Consider the following 14,054-nt stretch of genomic DNA (forward strand, 5'->3'; position numbering starts at 1 on the left):
GAGTCACCCAATGAGATTACCCATAACACATTTATATAGAAAAATATATTTGTGTTTGAATGTTATGTTTGTATGATTTGGTTGTACAGAGTATGTATAGCCGGCTACATCGACCCAGACTAAAACATAACGAAGGCATAGGGCTGGATTCAATCTGTATCGCCGAAGTTCAGCAGTGTAGGGCGCTAGACATTTAAAGGTAATTTCCAATTGAGCCTACATATGCAGCGTTTTCCATGAATGCAGTCTCCACTAACGCGAGACCATTGCCTTTAAATGTAAATCGGGCTACAACATGGAACTTCAGCGATAGGGATTGAATCCAGCCCTTATACTCAGAAATGGAAAGTGTATCTGCTTATGTATTGCTCTTCTTTACCACAGTTCTGTACAAACCACAACTATAGTTTATGAGTAAATAATCATACAAGGTGGGATGTTAGCAAATATTGTCAAACCATTCTGTATGACAGAGAAACATCATTGTATTTATCAAGCAAACAGTTATTGTCTGAGTTTTTATGAAGTAAAAAGGAATACATACATTGGGCTGATATTAAAGGGTTTCTGCAGGTCTGACTTCTAGAATACATTTTACACTGTTTGGTTCCCCTGAGGAAGTGAGTTGAATACATTCCAGTTAATTCCAGTTCCACTCTGTAATTTAAACTATGGAATATTGAATCATGTTTTTGTCTACTATGTCACCCTGTTGATTTTGTGTCATTTTACCTTCTATTAAAAACTAAACAAAATCTTGTACATGACGAGGGTGAAAATTTCAAACATCTGCAGTTTCTCTTACATCGGATTAAGGTGTGTTCCAATAGCAGGTACATCATTAATGTTCTTATCTGATATCAGAATCAATGGAAGGGGATCAAACCCATACTATCTGTGTGTGTTCTTTTTCTGGGGGTTGAACTCTATCAAGGGCCAATGGTTACAGTTACCATGCAGGGATCAATATGCTTTCTATAATACTAATGTAGATTCTTCCATTGATTAGATCATCTGAATTTTTATCATGCAATCATAAAAAAAGTATAATATTTTTGATGTCTAACTCATTCTGTGGTATTTATATACATATGTGGATATTTATACATTTGACTGAACACTGCATAACATGAGGGATTATTAGTCAAGCATATTTGATTGTAGACCCTATCCTCTACTCTTGTTTGCGCAGTAGCTATAAGAATATAGTATTGTCCCACTGTTGCCGTCCTGACATATGATTTGTGAGGTTCAGTTATGGGATAGCTGTATTTATGGGTACTATTTCATTATAAATAGATATACAAAATAAATATAGCAAAGTTTTGTCTGAGAATATATTACATAGTGTTGCTATGAATTTGTCTTGTTTACTTTATGGATTGACTGGAGTTGTTTTGTTTATGGATTGACTGGAGTTGTTTTGTTTATGGATTGACTGGAGTTGTTTTGTTTATGGATTGACTGGAGTTGTTTTGTTTATGGATTGACTGGAGTTGTTTTGTTTATGGATTGACTGGAGTTGTTTTGTTTATGGATTGACTGGAGTTGTTTGGTTTATGGATTGACTGGAGTTGTTTGGTTTATGGATTGACTGGAGTTGTTTGGTTTATGGATTGACTGGAGTTGTTTTGTTTATGGATTGACTGGAGTTGTTTTGTTTATGGATTGACTGGAGTTGTTTTGTTTATGGATTGACTGGAGTTGTTTTGTTTATGGATTGACTGGAGTTGTTTTGTTTATGGATTGACTGGAGTTGTTTTGTTTATGGATTGACTGGAGTTGTTTTGTTTATGGATTGACTGGAGTTGTTTTGTTTATGGATTGTCTGGAGTTGTTTTGTTTATGGATTGTCTGGAGTTCTTCTCTTTTTTTCTATATATTTTTTGTACAATTGATTTGATGTTGAACAATTCAATTAATCAAATTAATTTTCCATCTGCAGTATATTATCACTGTTCTGTATTCAACTTTCTTACGTGGCAATAAAAAGATGAGTACACAACTTCTGTAAATGCTGCATTCTGCATGTCTCTTTTTCTGTTTATCTTCCAGTGTTTTTGTCCTATTCGTCCCCCAAAAGGTTGTCTCACTATCCACATCTCTCCTCTCTTCCTCTCCTCTTCAAGCTCGCTGAGTCCATGCCCCTCAGTTCATGTGTCCTTGGCTTTAAAACTGGTGATCACTGCCAGCTACAATCAAACCATATACTGTGTGGTCATAGACATTGCTTTAACCTTCAAATGAACTGGTGATTCATGAGAAATCAAACACTGTCCTTACCTTTGCAGGCAGGAGACTGCCAGATTTCCAAAGCACTAATTACAACATGCTGCCAGCAGTTTTGGCTATAAAACAGCAGCAGTAGAGTGGATCCTGGGTTTTCTATTCAATCAGGAACAAAGGAGACCTGAGTTTCATCCCACCATAGACTCTACCTTTCCCTCCTGATCAACCGAGCCAAATAATACAACAATGAGCCAAATAACACAACAATGAGCCAAATAACACAACAATGAACAGTTTATGTTGTCTGTCACTGAAGACAGGGATTTCACAATACTTTATAACTACACTATTAGTGTTTCCTATGCCCTGTTCTCACCCTCCTGCCATTTATTAATGTTTTTATTTATGCTCCTGTGAACAGTGAGGAGTAAGAAGGAGCAGCCTGGTCCTCCACGAGTCGACCTGGAGTAATTGTGTCTGAGCCTGGCCCACAGTGGCTCATTTCCTGGTTGAGAGGACAGGGTGAGAGGTCCACTGATGGGCCATATGGTATCCAGGTGCACTGAGACACTCCCATGGTCCTTAGGGACAGTTCACACCTCTCAGGCCGAGACGTTCAAAAAAGCTACAGGGACAGGATGACGTCAGTTAAGGCTGAGCTTAGAAACACCTGTGTCTAATAATGGCAGATTTCTAAAGATACAGTATATTAGGGATGAGTAACGTTGATGGGGTGGGGGCCACAAAAAAAGTGAACTCATCTTGAGGGTCCGCAGTGGCTCGTGGGTCTGTGTACCCACATCCATACCCCCCCACAGACGCACCTTGGGAGCAAATTCTACACATTTTGCATTAGAGTGGAGGCAAATGTTTGCAGTTTTTAATATGATAACTGATGATCAATGGGCCCTACCCCGGTCGGTAATTCGACCATGCTTAATACAAGTTTCGATAGCTAGCCGCTAGACTACTTTACCAATACAATTTTTGTTCGCTGACATTGGCTATTTTAGTGACTGCTGATGCAAAACCAAATTTAGAAATCTCAACAGTAAGTTGAGACCCCAATTTATATATACAGTTGAAGTCAGAAGTTTACATACACTTAGGTTGGATTCATCAACCATTCCACACATTTTTTGTTAACAAACTATAGTTTTGGCAAGTCGGTTAGGACATCTACTTTGTGCATGACACAAGTAATTTTTCCAACAATTGTTTACAGACAGATTATTTCACTTATAATTCACTGTATCACAATTCCAGTGGGTCAGAAGTTTACACTATTGTAAGTTGACTGTGCCTTTAAACAGCTTGGAAAATTCCAGAAAAGGATGTCATAGCTTTAGAAGCTTCTGATAGGCTAATTGACATCATTTGAGTCAATTGGAGGTGTACCTGTGGATGTATTTCAAGGCCTACCTTCAAACTCAGTGCCCCTTTGCTTGACATCATAGGAAAATCAAAAGAAATCAGCCAAGACCTCAGAAAGAAATTTGGTTCATCCTTGGGAGCAATTTCCAAACGCCTGAAGGTACCACGTTCATCTGCACAAACAATAGTACGCAAGTATAAACACCATGGGACCACGCAGCCGTCATACTGCTCAGGAAGGAGACGCCTTCTGTCTCCTAGAGATGAATGTACTTTGGTGCGAAAAGTACAAATCAATCCCAGAACAACAGCAAAGGACCTTGTGAAGATGCTGGAGGAAACAGATACAAAAGTATCTATATCCACAGTAAAACGAGTCCTATATCGACATAACCTGAAAGGCCGCTCAGCAAGGAAGAAGCCACTGCTCCAAAACCGCCATAAAAAGGCCAGACTACGGTTTGCAACTGCACATGGGGACAAAGATAGTACTTTTTGGAGAAATGTCCTCTGGTCTGATGAAACAAAAATATAACTGTTTGGCAATTATGACCATCGTTATGTTTGGAGGAAAAAGGGGAAGGCTTGCAAGCCGAAGAACACCATCCCAACCATGAAGAGCATCATGCTGTGGGGGTGCTTTGCTGCAGGAGGGACTGGTGCACTTCACAAAATAGATGGCATCATGAGGAAGGAAAATGATGTGGATATATTGAAGCAACATCTCAAAACATCAGTCAGGAATTTAAAGCTTGGTCGCAAATGGGTCTTCCAAATGGACAATGACCACAAGCATACTTCCAAAGTTGTGGCAAAATGGCTCAAGGACAACAAAGTCAAGGTATTGGAGTGGCCATCACAAAGCCCTGACCTCAATCCTATAGAAAATGTGTGGGCAGAACTGAAAAAGCGTGAGTGAGCAAGGAGGCCTACAAACCTGACTCAGTTACACCAGCTCTGTCAGGAGGAATGGGCCATAATTCATCCAACTTATTGTGGAAAGCTTGTGGAAGGCTGCCCGAAACGTTTGACCCAGGTTAAACAATTTAAAGGCAATGCTACCAAATACTAATTGAGTGTATGTAAACTTGTGATGAAATAAATAAAAGCTGAAATAAATCATTCTCTCTACTATTATTCTGACATTTCACATTCTTAAAATAAAGTGGTGATCCTAACTGACCTAAGACAGGAAATTTCTACTACGATTAAATGTCAGGAATTGTGAAAAACTGAGTTTAAATGTATTTGGCTAAGGTGTATGTAAACTTCCGACTTCAACTGTATATACAGTATATATAAAAAAATTATGTGTTATTTTTCCAACTTAAACGCCAAAGGCCTCTGCATTTCTTCCCCTCTTATAGAACATATTGAATAGAATACATTACTCTGTATAACTAAGAGCTGTGAGGGAAGGTCCTTGGGTGGCAGCCCCCACTGCCCTGTGTGCCCTCCTCAATGGCACCGTTTATTCACACACACACACATGCGCACACACACTCACACACACATTGCACGCACACTCACCTGTGTGGTGCCCTCCGCAGTGACACGGTGACAGCCCCGTTTATTCACCGCGCTCTGACGAGGGTACCCAGGTGTCCCTGTGCTGGCTTTCTGTCAGCACAGTGAACACACTCCATATTTCTAAAGGAGGGACTCATGTTGTGCCTCACTACTTATTCTTTATCACGCTAACTGTGGTTTAATGAGAGTGAGGGTAGAGGGTGATATATGCATACAGGCAAAACTCTGACAACACAGCCACTTGGTAAACCGCAAAATTATACATCTTATGGAAACTGAAAGGTCAACTAAAGCACTTGGGGGGGTGGTATTAACATTTGCAGTTTTTCTGTCTTTATCCACGCTGAACCTTAAAACGGGAAATGTAGAAACTGCTTTAAATACTATATAGAAATACTATAGAAATACTATATAGAAATATTATATGGAAATACTATACAGAAATACTATACGGAAATACTATACAGAAATACAATATAGAAATACTATATGGAAATACTATATAGAAATACTATATAGAAATAGAAATTGGCCTGAATGATGTGGCTAACTGTGTTTCTGTACTCATGCCCTGCAACTGTACAGTGCAAGCCCATTCCGTGACTCTATCCTATCCCCACAGCGTTCATTAGTGTTTCCAAACTCTTAAACGCACTCCTACTTCTGACCTCATCAACAGAGACACCACTGTATCTTTACTGTTTTCCAGTCAAGTGTGAGTGTCTGCTGGTGGTCAATTTGACAGCTGAATTTGGGGAGCCAGAGGGGTTGCAGGACTCAACAATGCCTAGATGAAAGCCAGCCGTTGCCAGGGTGACCGAACTTGTGCCATCTGTGAAGAAATCTCTTTGCATTGTTTCCAAGGCAACTACTGGAGAGAGAAGGGGGAGGCTGAAGCTGAGAGAGAGAAGGGGGAGCCTGAGAGAGAGAAAGGGGTGGCTGAGGCTGAGAGAGAGAGAGAAGGGGGAGGCTGAGGCTGAGAGAGAGAAGGGGGAGGCTGAGACTGAGAGAGAGAAGGGGGAGGCTGAGGCTGAGAGAGAGAAGGGGGAGGCTGAGGCTGAGAGAGAGAAGGGGGAGCTGAGGCTGAGGCTGAGAGAGAGAAGGGGGAGGCTGTGGCTGAGAGAAGGGGGAGGCTGAGGCTGAGAGAGAGAAGGGCGAGGCTGAGACTGAGAGAGAGAAGGAAGAAGCTGAGGCTGAGAGAAGGGGGAGGCTGAGGCTGAGAGAGAGAAGGGGGATGCTGAGACAGAGAGAAGGGGGAGGTTGAGGCTGAGAGAGAGAAGGGGGAGGCTGAGGCTGAGAGAGAGAAGGGGGAGGCTGAGACTGAGAGAGAGAAGGGGGAGGCTGAGGCTGAGAGAGAGAAGGGGGAGGCTGAGGCTGAGAGAGAGAAGGGGGAGCTGAGGCTGAGGCTGAGAGAGAGAAGGGGGAGGCTGTGGCTGAGAGAAGGGGGAGGCTGAGGCTGAGAGAGAGAAGGGCGAGGCTGAGACTGAGAGAGAGAAGGAAGAAGCTGAGGCTGAGAGAAGGGGGAGGCTGAGGCTGAGAGAGAGAAGGGGGATGCTGAGACAGAGAGAAGGGGGAGGTTGAGGCTGAGAGAGAGAAGGGGGAGGCTGAGACTGAGAGAGAGAAGGGGGAGGCTGAGGCTGAGAGAGAGAAGGGGGAGGCTGAGGCTGAGAGAGAGAAGGGGGAGGCTGAGGCTGAGAGAGAGAAGGGGGAGGCTGAGGCTGAGGCTGAGAGAGAGAAGGGGGAGGCTGAGTCTGAGAGAGAAGGGGGAGGCTGAGGCTGAGAGAAGGGGGAGGCTGAGACAGAGAGATAAGGGGGAGGCTGAGACTGAGAGAAGGGGGAGGCTGAGGCTGAGAGAGAGAGAAGGGGGAGGCTGAGGCTGAGAGAGAGAAGGTGGAGGCTGAGGCTGAGAGAGAGAAGGGGGAGGCTGAGGGTGAGAGAAGGGGGAGGCTGAGGCTAAGAGAGAGAAGGGGAGGCTGAGGCTGAGAGAAGGGGGAGGCTGAGACTGAGAGAGAGAACGGGGAGGCTGAGGCTGAGAGAGAGAAGGGGGAGGCTGAGGCTGAGAGAGAGAGAAGGGGGAGGCTGAGGCTGAGAGAGATAAGGGGGAGGCTGAGGCTGAGAGAGATAAGGGGGAGGCTGAGTCTGAGAGAAGGGGGAGGCTGAGGCTGAGAAAGAGAAGGGGGAGGCTGAGGCTGAGAGAGAGAAGGGGGAGGCTGAGTCTGAGAGAACGGGGAAGCTGAAGCTGAGAGAGAGAAGGTGGAGGCTGAGGCTGAGAGAGAGAAGGTGGAGGCTGAGGCTGAGAGAGAGAAGGGGGTGGCTGAGGCTGAGAGAGATAAGGGGGTGGCTGAGGCTGAGACTGAGAGAGAGAAGAGGGAGGCTGAGTCTGAGAGAAGGGGGAGGCTGAGTCTGAGAGAAGGTGGAGGCTGAGAGAGAGAAGGGGGAGGCTGAGGCTGAGAGAGAGAAGGGGGAGGCTGAGTCTGAGAGAACGGGGAGGCTGAGGCTGAGAGAGAGAAGGTGGAGGCTGAGGGTGAGAGAGAGAAGGGGGAGGCTGAGGCTGAGAGAAGGGGGAGGCTGAGACTGAGAGAGAGAAGGGGGAGGCTGAGACTGAGAGAGAAGGGGGAGGTTGAGGCTGAGAGAGAAAAGGGGGAGGCTGAGACTGAGAGAGAGAAGGGGGAGGCTGAGACTGAGAGAGAGAAGGGGGAGGCTGAGGCTGAGAGAGAGAAGGGGTGGCTGAGGCTGAGGCTGAGAGAGAGAAGGGGGAGGCTGAATCTGAGAGAGAAGGGGGAGGCTGAGACTGAGAGAAGGGGGAGGCTGAGGCTGAGAGAGAGAAGGGGGAGGCTGAGGCTGAGAGAGAGAAGGTGGAGGCTGAGAGAGAGAAGGGGGAGGCTGAGGGTGAGAGAAGGGGGAGGCTGAGGCTAAGAGAGAGAAGGGGAGGCTTTGGCTGAGAGAAGGGGGAGGCTGAGACTGAGAGAGAGAACGGGGAGGCTGAGGCTGAGAGAGAGAAGGGGGAGGCTGAGGCTGAGAGAGAGAAGGGGGAGGCTGAGGCTGAGAGAAGGGGGAGGCTGAGACTGAGAGAGAGAAGGGGGAGGCTGAGACTGAGAGAGAGAAGGGGGAGGCTGAGTCTGAGAGAGATAAGGGGGAGGCTGAGACTGAGAGAGAGAAGGGGGAGGCTGAGTCTGAGAGAAGGGGGAAACTGAGGCTGAGAGAGATAAGGGGGAGGCTGAGACTGAGAGAGAGAGAAGCGGGAGGCTGAGTGAGAGAAGGGGGAGGCTGAGTCTGAGAGAACGGGGAGGCTGAGGCTGAGCGAGAGAAGGGGGAGGCTGAGGCTGAGAGAGAGAAGGGGGAGATTGAGGCTGTGAGAACGGGAGGCTGAGGCTGAGAGAGAGAAGGGGGAGGCTGAGGGTGAGAGAGAGAAGGGGGAGGCTGAGGCTGAGAGAGAGAAGGGGGAGGCTGAGGCTGAGAGAGAGAAGGTGGAGGCTGAGGCTGAGAGAGAGAAGGGGGAGGCTGAGGGTGAGAGAACGGGGAGGCTGAGGCTGAGAGAGAGAAGGGGGAGGCTGAGGCTAAGAGAGAGAAGGGGAGGCTGAGGCTGAGAGAAGGGGGAGGCTGAGACTGAGAGAGAGAACGGGGAGGCTGAGGCTGAGAGAGAGAAGGGGGAGGCTGAGTCTGAGAGAAGGGGGAGGCTGAGAGAGAGAAGGGGGAGGCTGAGGCTGAGAGAGAGAAGGGGGAGGCTGAGTCTGAGAGAACGGGGAGGCTGAGGCTGAGAGAGAGAAGGTGGAGGCTGAGGGTGAGAGAGAGAAGGGGGAGGGTGAGGCTGAGAGAAGGGGGAGGCTGAGACTGAGAGAGAGAAGGGGGAGGCTGAGTCTGAGAGAGATAAGGGGGAGGCTGAGACTGAGAGAGAGAAGGGGGAGGCTGAGTCTGAGAGAAGGGGGAGACTGAGGCTGAGAGAGATAAGGGGGAGGCTGAGACTGAGAGAGAGAGAAGCGGGAGGCTGAGTGAGAGAAGGGGGAGGCTGAGTCTGAGAGAATGGGGAGGCTGAGGCTGAGCGAGAGAAGGGGGAGGCTGAGGCTGAGAGAGAGAAGGGGGAGACTGAGGCTGTGAGAACGGGAGGCTGAGGCTGAGAGAGAGAAGGGGAAGGCTGAGGGTGAGAGAGAGAAGGGGGAGGCTGAGGGTGAGAGAGAGAAGGGGGAGGCTGAGTCTGAGAGAACGGGGAGGCTGAGGCTGAGAGAGAGAAGGGGGAGGCTGAGTCTGAGAGAAGGGGGAGGCTGAGGCTGAGAGAGAGAAGGGGGAGGCTGAGTCTGAGAGAATGGGGAGGCTGAGGCTGAGAGAGAGAAGGTGGAGGCTGAGGGTGAGAGAGAGAAGGGGGAGGCTGAGGCTGAGAGAAGGGGGAGGCTGAGACTGAGAGAGAGAAGGGGGAGGCTGAGACTGAGAGAGAGAAGGGGGAGGCTGAGTCTGAGAGAGATAAGGGGGAGGCTGAGACTGAGAGAGAGAAGGGGGAGGCTGAGTCTGAGAGAAGGGGGAAACTGAGGCTGAGAGAGATAAGGGGGAGGCTGAGACTGAGAGAGAGAGAAGCGGGAGGCTGAGTGAGAGAAGGGGGAGGCTGAGTCTGAGAGAACGGGGAGGCTGAGGCTGAGCGAGAGAAGGGGGAGGCTGAGGCTGAGAGAGAGAAGGGGGAGATTGAGGCTGTGAGAACGGGAGGCTGAGGCTGAGAGAGAGAAGGGGGAGGCTGAGGGTGAGAGAGAGAAGGGGGAGGCTGAGGCTAAGAGAGAGAAGGGGGAGGCTGAGGGTTGTGTGGATAGAGCTATTGGGTTTGGTTTGATTCTTCTTCCCATGTCTGTGTTGTTTATGTTCAATAGTTATTTGTGTGGGCGAAGTCATACAATATAAATCTCCCAAAACAAAGTTACTCAGCAGATTCTGTTAAGTCAGGTGCAACGATATATCTTATAGAGGTACAATGGCTCTTGTCGATGTCTGAGATGTTTTGATGTGCAGTTTGTGGAAGAGACCGTAAACCCAATAGCTCTTTCCAGATTACAGAAGGGCTATGAAATGATTCTATTCTATTTTAAATGAACAACAACTTTAAAGGCTTTATGAAGCCTTTATAAACCCTTTATAAAACCTTCATAGATGCTTCATAAACCATTTCTGAGAAAATGTAATGCTATAACCTATAGCAGATGGAAAAGCGTTTGGCAAAGCACCTCTCATATCATCCTGATTTCACTTATATATTATTTGTAAAGCATTTATGTAATGCCTCTGAATACTTTATTAATACTTTATGTTCATTTTAATTGGGACCATAATGATTTTTCATTATTTTTGATTAAAGTAGCTCTTTAATAGAGAGTGGTTATGGATTCCTGCTGTGTGATCATTTATTGCATACATTTAGCAGTGATTTTACAGTTGATTAATAATGTTGTGAGTTCTCTCTCAGATTCCAACATATAAAACGGGTTTAACCATACCAACAGATTCCACTAAGACGCTCTTTCTTTGCTCAGTAGAATCTATTCTATAATATATACTGTAACTTAAGTTTTGTTCAGGTCCAGGAATCTGTTACTTGATTAAAGAGGATGTATGAATTCATTTGGATAATGGTGTGGATTAGATTCACACTACCTGCTGGACAGTCTACCCATAACTTAAAGGGATTCAATGTTTTTCCCATTAAGTTTCTCTCTGCCTACAAATGTACTGTCCATGTGTGGAGAAACATTTAGTCAACATTTAGTTAAGTCACCAATTCATCAGATAATGATAGGCTCCTCATTTAGTCATTTTAACTACCATTTAATCCAATAGCAAAAAATATATACACATTTCAAAATGGTTCTTTTTGATGTGCTGAATAGAGAGAATAGTAGATAGTAAATATAATTTTCCATATTTGACTATAACTTGACAATAACATTATTATAAGTTCTGAGCATGTTGAGAAATACAGTACCAGTCAAAAGTTTGGACACACCTATTCATTCAAGGGGTTTTCTTTATTTTGACTATTTTCTACATTGTAGAATAGTAGTGAAGACATCAAAACTATGACATAACACATATGGAATCATGTAGTAACCAAAAAAGTGTTAAACAAATCAAAATACATGATATATTTGAGATTCTTTAAAGTAGCCACCCTTTGCCTTGATGACAGCTTTGCACACTCTTGGCATTCTCTCAACCAGCTTCATGAGGTAGTCACCTGGAATGCATTTCAATTAACAGGTGTGCCTTGTTAAAAGTTAATTTGTGGAATTTCTTTCCTTCTTAATGCGTTTGAGCCAATCAGTTGTGTTTTGACAAGGTAGGGGGGGTATACAGAAGATAGCCCTATTGGGCAAAAGACCAAGTCCATATTATGCCAAGAACAGCTCAAATAAGCAAAGAGAAATGACAGTCCATCATTACTTTAAGACATGAAGGTCAGTCAATACAGAACATTTCAAGAACTTTGAAAGTTTCTTCAAGTGCAGTCGCAAAAACCATCAAGCGTCGAATTGCTGCAAAGAAACCACTACTTAAGGACACCAATAAGAAGAAGGGACTTGCTTGGGCCAAGAAACATGAGTAATGGACATTAGACCGGTGGAAATCTGTGCTTTGGTCTGATGAGTCCAAATTGGAGATTTTTGGTTCCAAACGCTGTGTCTTTGTGAGACGCAGAGTAGGTGAACAGATGATCTCCGCATGTGTAGTTCCCACCGTGAAGCATGGAGAAGGAAGTCTGATGGTGTGGGGGTGCTTTGCTGATGACACTGTCAGTGATTTATTTAGAATTCAAGGCACACTTAACCAGCATGGCTACCACAGCATTCTGTAGCGATACGCCATCCCATCTGGTTTGCGCTTAGTGGGACTATCATTTGTTTTTCAACAGGACAGGCTGTGTAAGGGCTATTTTACCAAGTAGAGTGATGGGATGCTGCATCAGATGACCTGGCCTCCACAATCACCTGACCTTAACCTAATTGAGATGGTTTGGGATGAGTTGGACCGCAGAGTGAAGGAAAAGCAGCCAACAAGTGCTCAGCATATATGGGAACTCCTTCAAGACTGTTGGAAAAGCATTCCTCATTAAGCTGGTTGAGAGAATGCCAAGAGTGTGCAAAGCTGTCATCAAGGCAAAGGCTGGCTACTTTGAAGAATTTCAAATATAAAATATATTTTGATTTGTTTAACACTTTTCTGGTTACTACATGATGCCATATGTGTTATTTCATAGTTTTGATGTCTTCACTATTATTCTACAATGTATAAAAAAGTAAAAATAAAGGAAAACGTAGGTGTGTTCAAACTTTTGACTGGTGCTGTATGTCAGTCTTACAGATTCATTATCCTTATACAGTAAATATTGATATTGATGTATTCTCAATTTAGTTATTTTAACAAGCAGTTAATCCAATAGTCGCAGGATTTCATCTGGAGAGAGAGGGGAGAAAGAGGTCAAGGTGTAGGGTAGTTCTGTGTGAGTGAGACCAGTGGACTCAATAGGCTGAGTGAATGAGTAGCAGATGTTGTCAACCTTCTTTTCAAAGTGGTTGACAAAGTCGCCCACAGAGAGGGTGGAGGGAGGGAGTGGAGGATTAAGGAGGGAGGAGAAGGTGGGAAATAGTTTCATTATCCTTATACGGTACACACATAGGACAGGTTTTGTAAAGCAGTTGGCTACTGTAAAAACTATTGAAGCACTGGCTGATGGAGAATGATGATGTACTATTAACAGCCACATCCATATATGATTTGGTTTTACAGTTTTTTTATCGCTTTGGTACTATTTTCACAAGTATGTCGTGAATTTTAAAAACTCTTCGTACAAAACTCCAAACTGGTAACACTTGTAATGCAGCTAGTCTTACATTCAAAACCTTTCATTCATTTTGTTTGTAGACATCTTTCACCACACAACCATTGACTAGGGGCTCTATTCAATCTCTAAAGCTGCAGCGTTAAAGATTCCGCAATAGAAATGTAAAGGTAATTTCCGATTGATCCGACATATTCAGCGTTTACCGTGAATGCAGTCCCCGCTAAAGCAGAAACATTGCCTTTAAATTTCAATCAAGCAGTAAAGCTGAACTTCTGCGATGCGGACTGAATAGAGCCCCAAGTCTACTGTGAAATTTAATGAGTACATTGGTTTAATCACCAAAACACAAAATAATGATATATTCTCAATGTAGTTATTTTAGCAAGCAGTTAATCCAATAGTCGCAGGATTTCATCTGGAGAGAGGGGATCATCACAACGATCGGGAGTCCCATATGTCGGCGCACAATTGGTCCAGCGTCGTCCGGGTTTGGCCGGGGGGGCTTTACTTGGCTCATCATGCTCTAGCGACTCCTTGTGGTGGGCCGGGCGCCTGCAGGCTGACCTCGGTCATCAGGTGAACAGTGTTTCCTCCTAAACATTGGTGCGGGCGGGTGTTAAGAAGTGCAGTTTGGCGGGTCATGTTTCGGAGGACGCATGACTCGACCTTCACATCCCGAGGCCGTTGGGGAGTTGAAGCGATGAGACAAGATTGAAATTGGGGAGAAAAAGGGGGTAAAATACAAATAAATAAATAAAGTGGCTTTAGCAGCAGCAGATACAGAGGAAGAGAAGGTAACGAGGAGGGAGTGAAAGAATGATAGGTCCTCTGGAAGGTTAGTTTTCCTCCATTTTCGCTCAGCTGCCCGCAGCCCTGTTCTGTAAACTCTCAATGAGTCACTCAGCCATGGAGCAGGAGGAGAGGGCTGAGCCAGCCGGAAGGAAAGGAGAAAGTGCGAGTCATAGGATGCAGGAGACAGGAGGGAAAAGGATTTAGCAGAAGGGACAGATGATAGGATAGAAGAGAGTAGTGGGAGAGAGAGAGCGAAGATTGCAACGGCGCATGACCATCTGGGTAGGGTTTGGGTTGGTGGAGAGGGAGGCTGAAA

The sequence above is a fragment of the Coregonus lavaretus genome (assembly GCF_964263955.1).
Source record: "Coregonus lavaretus genome assembly, chromosome: 1".
Taxonomy (NCBI): Eukaryota; Metazoa; Chordata; class Actinopteri; order Salmoniformes; family Salmonidae; genus Coregonus; species Coregonus lavaretus.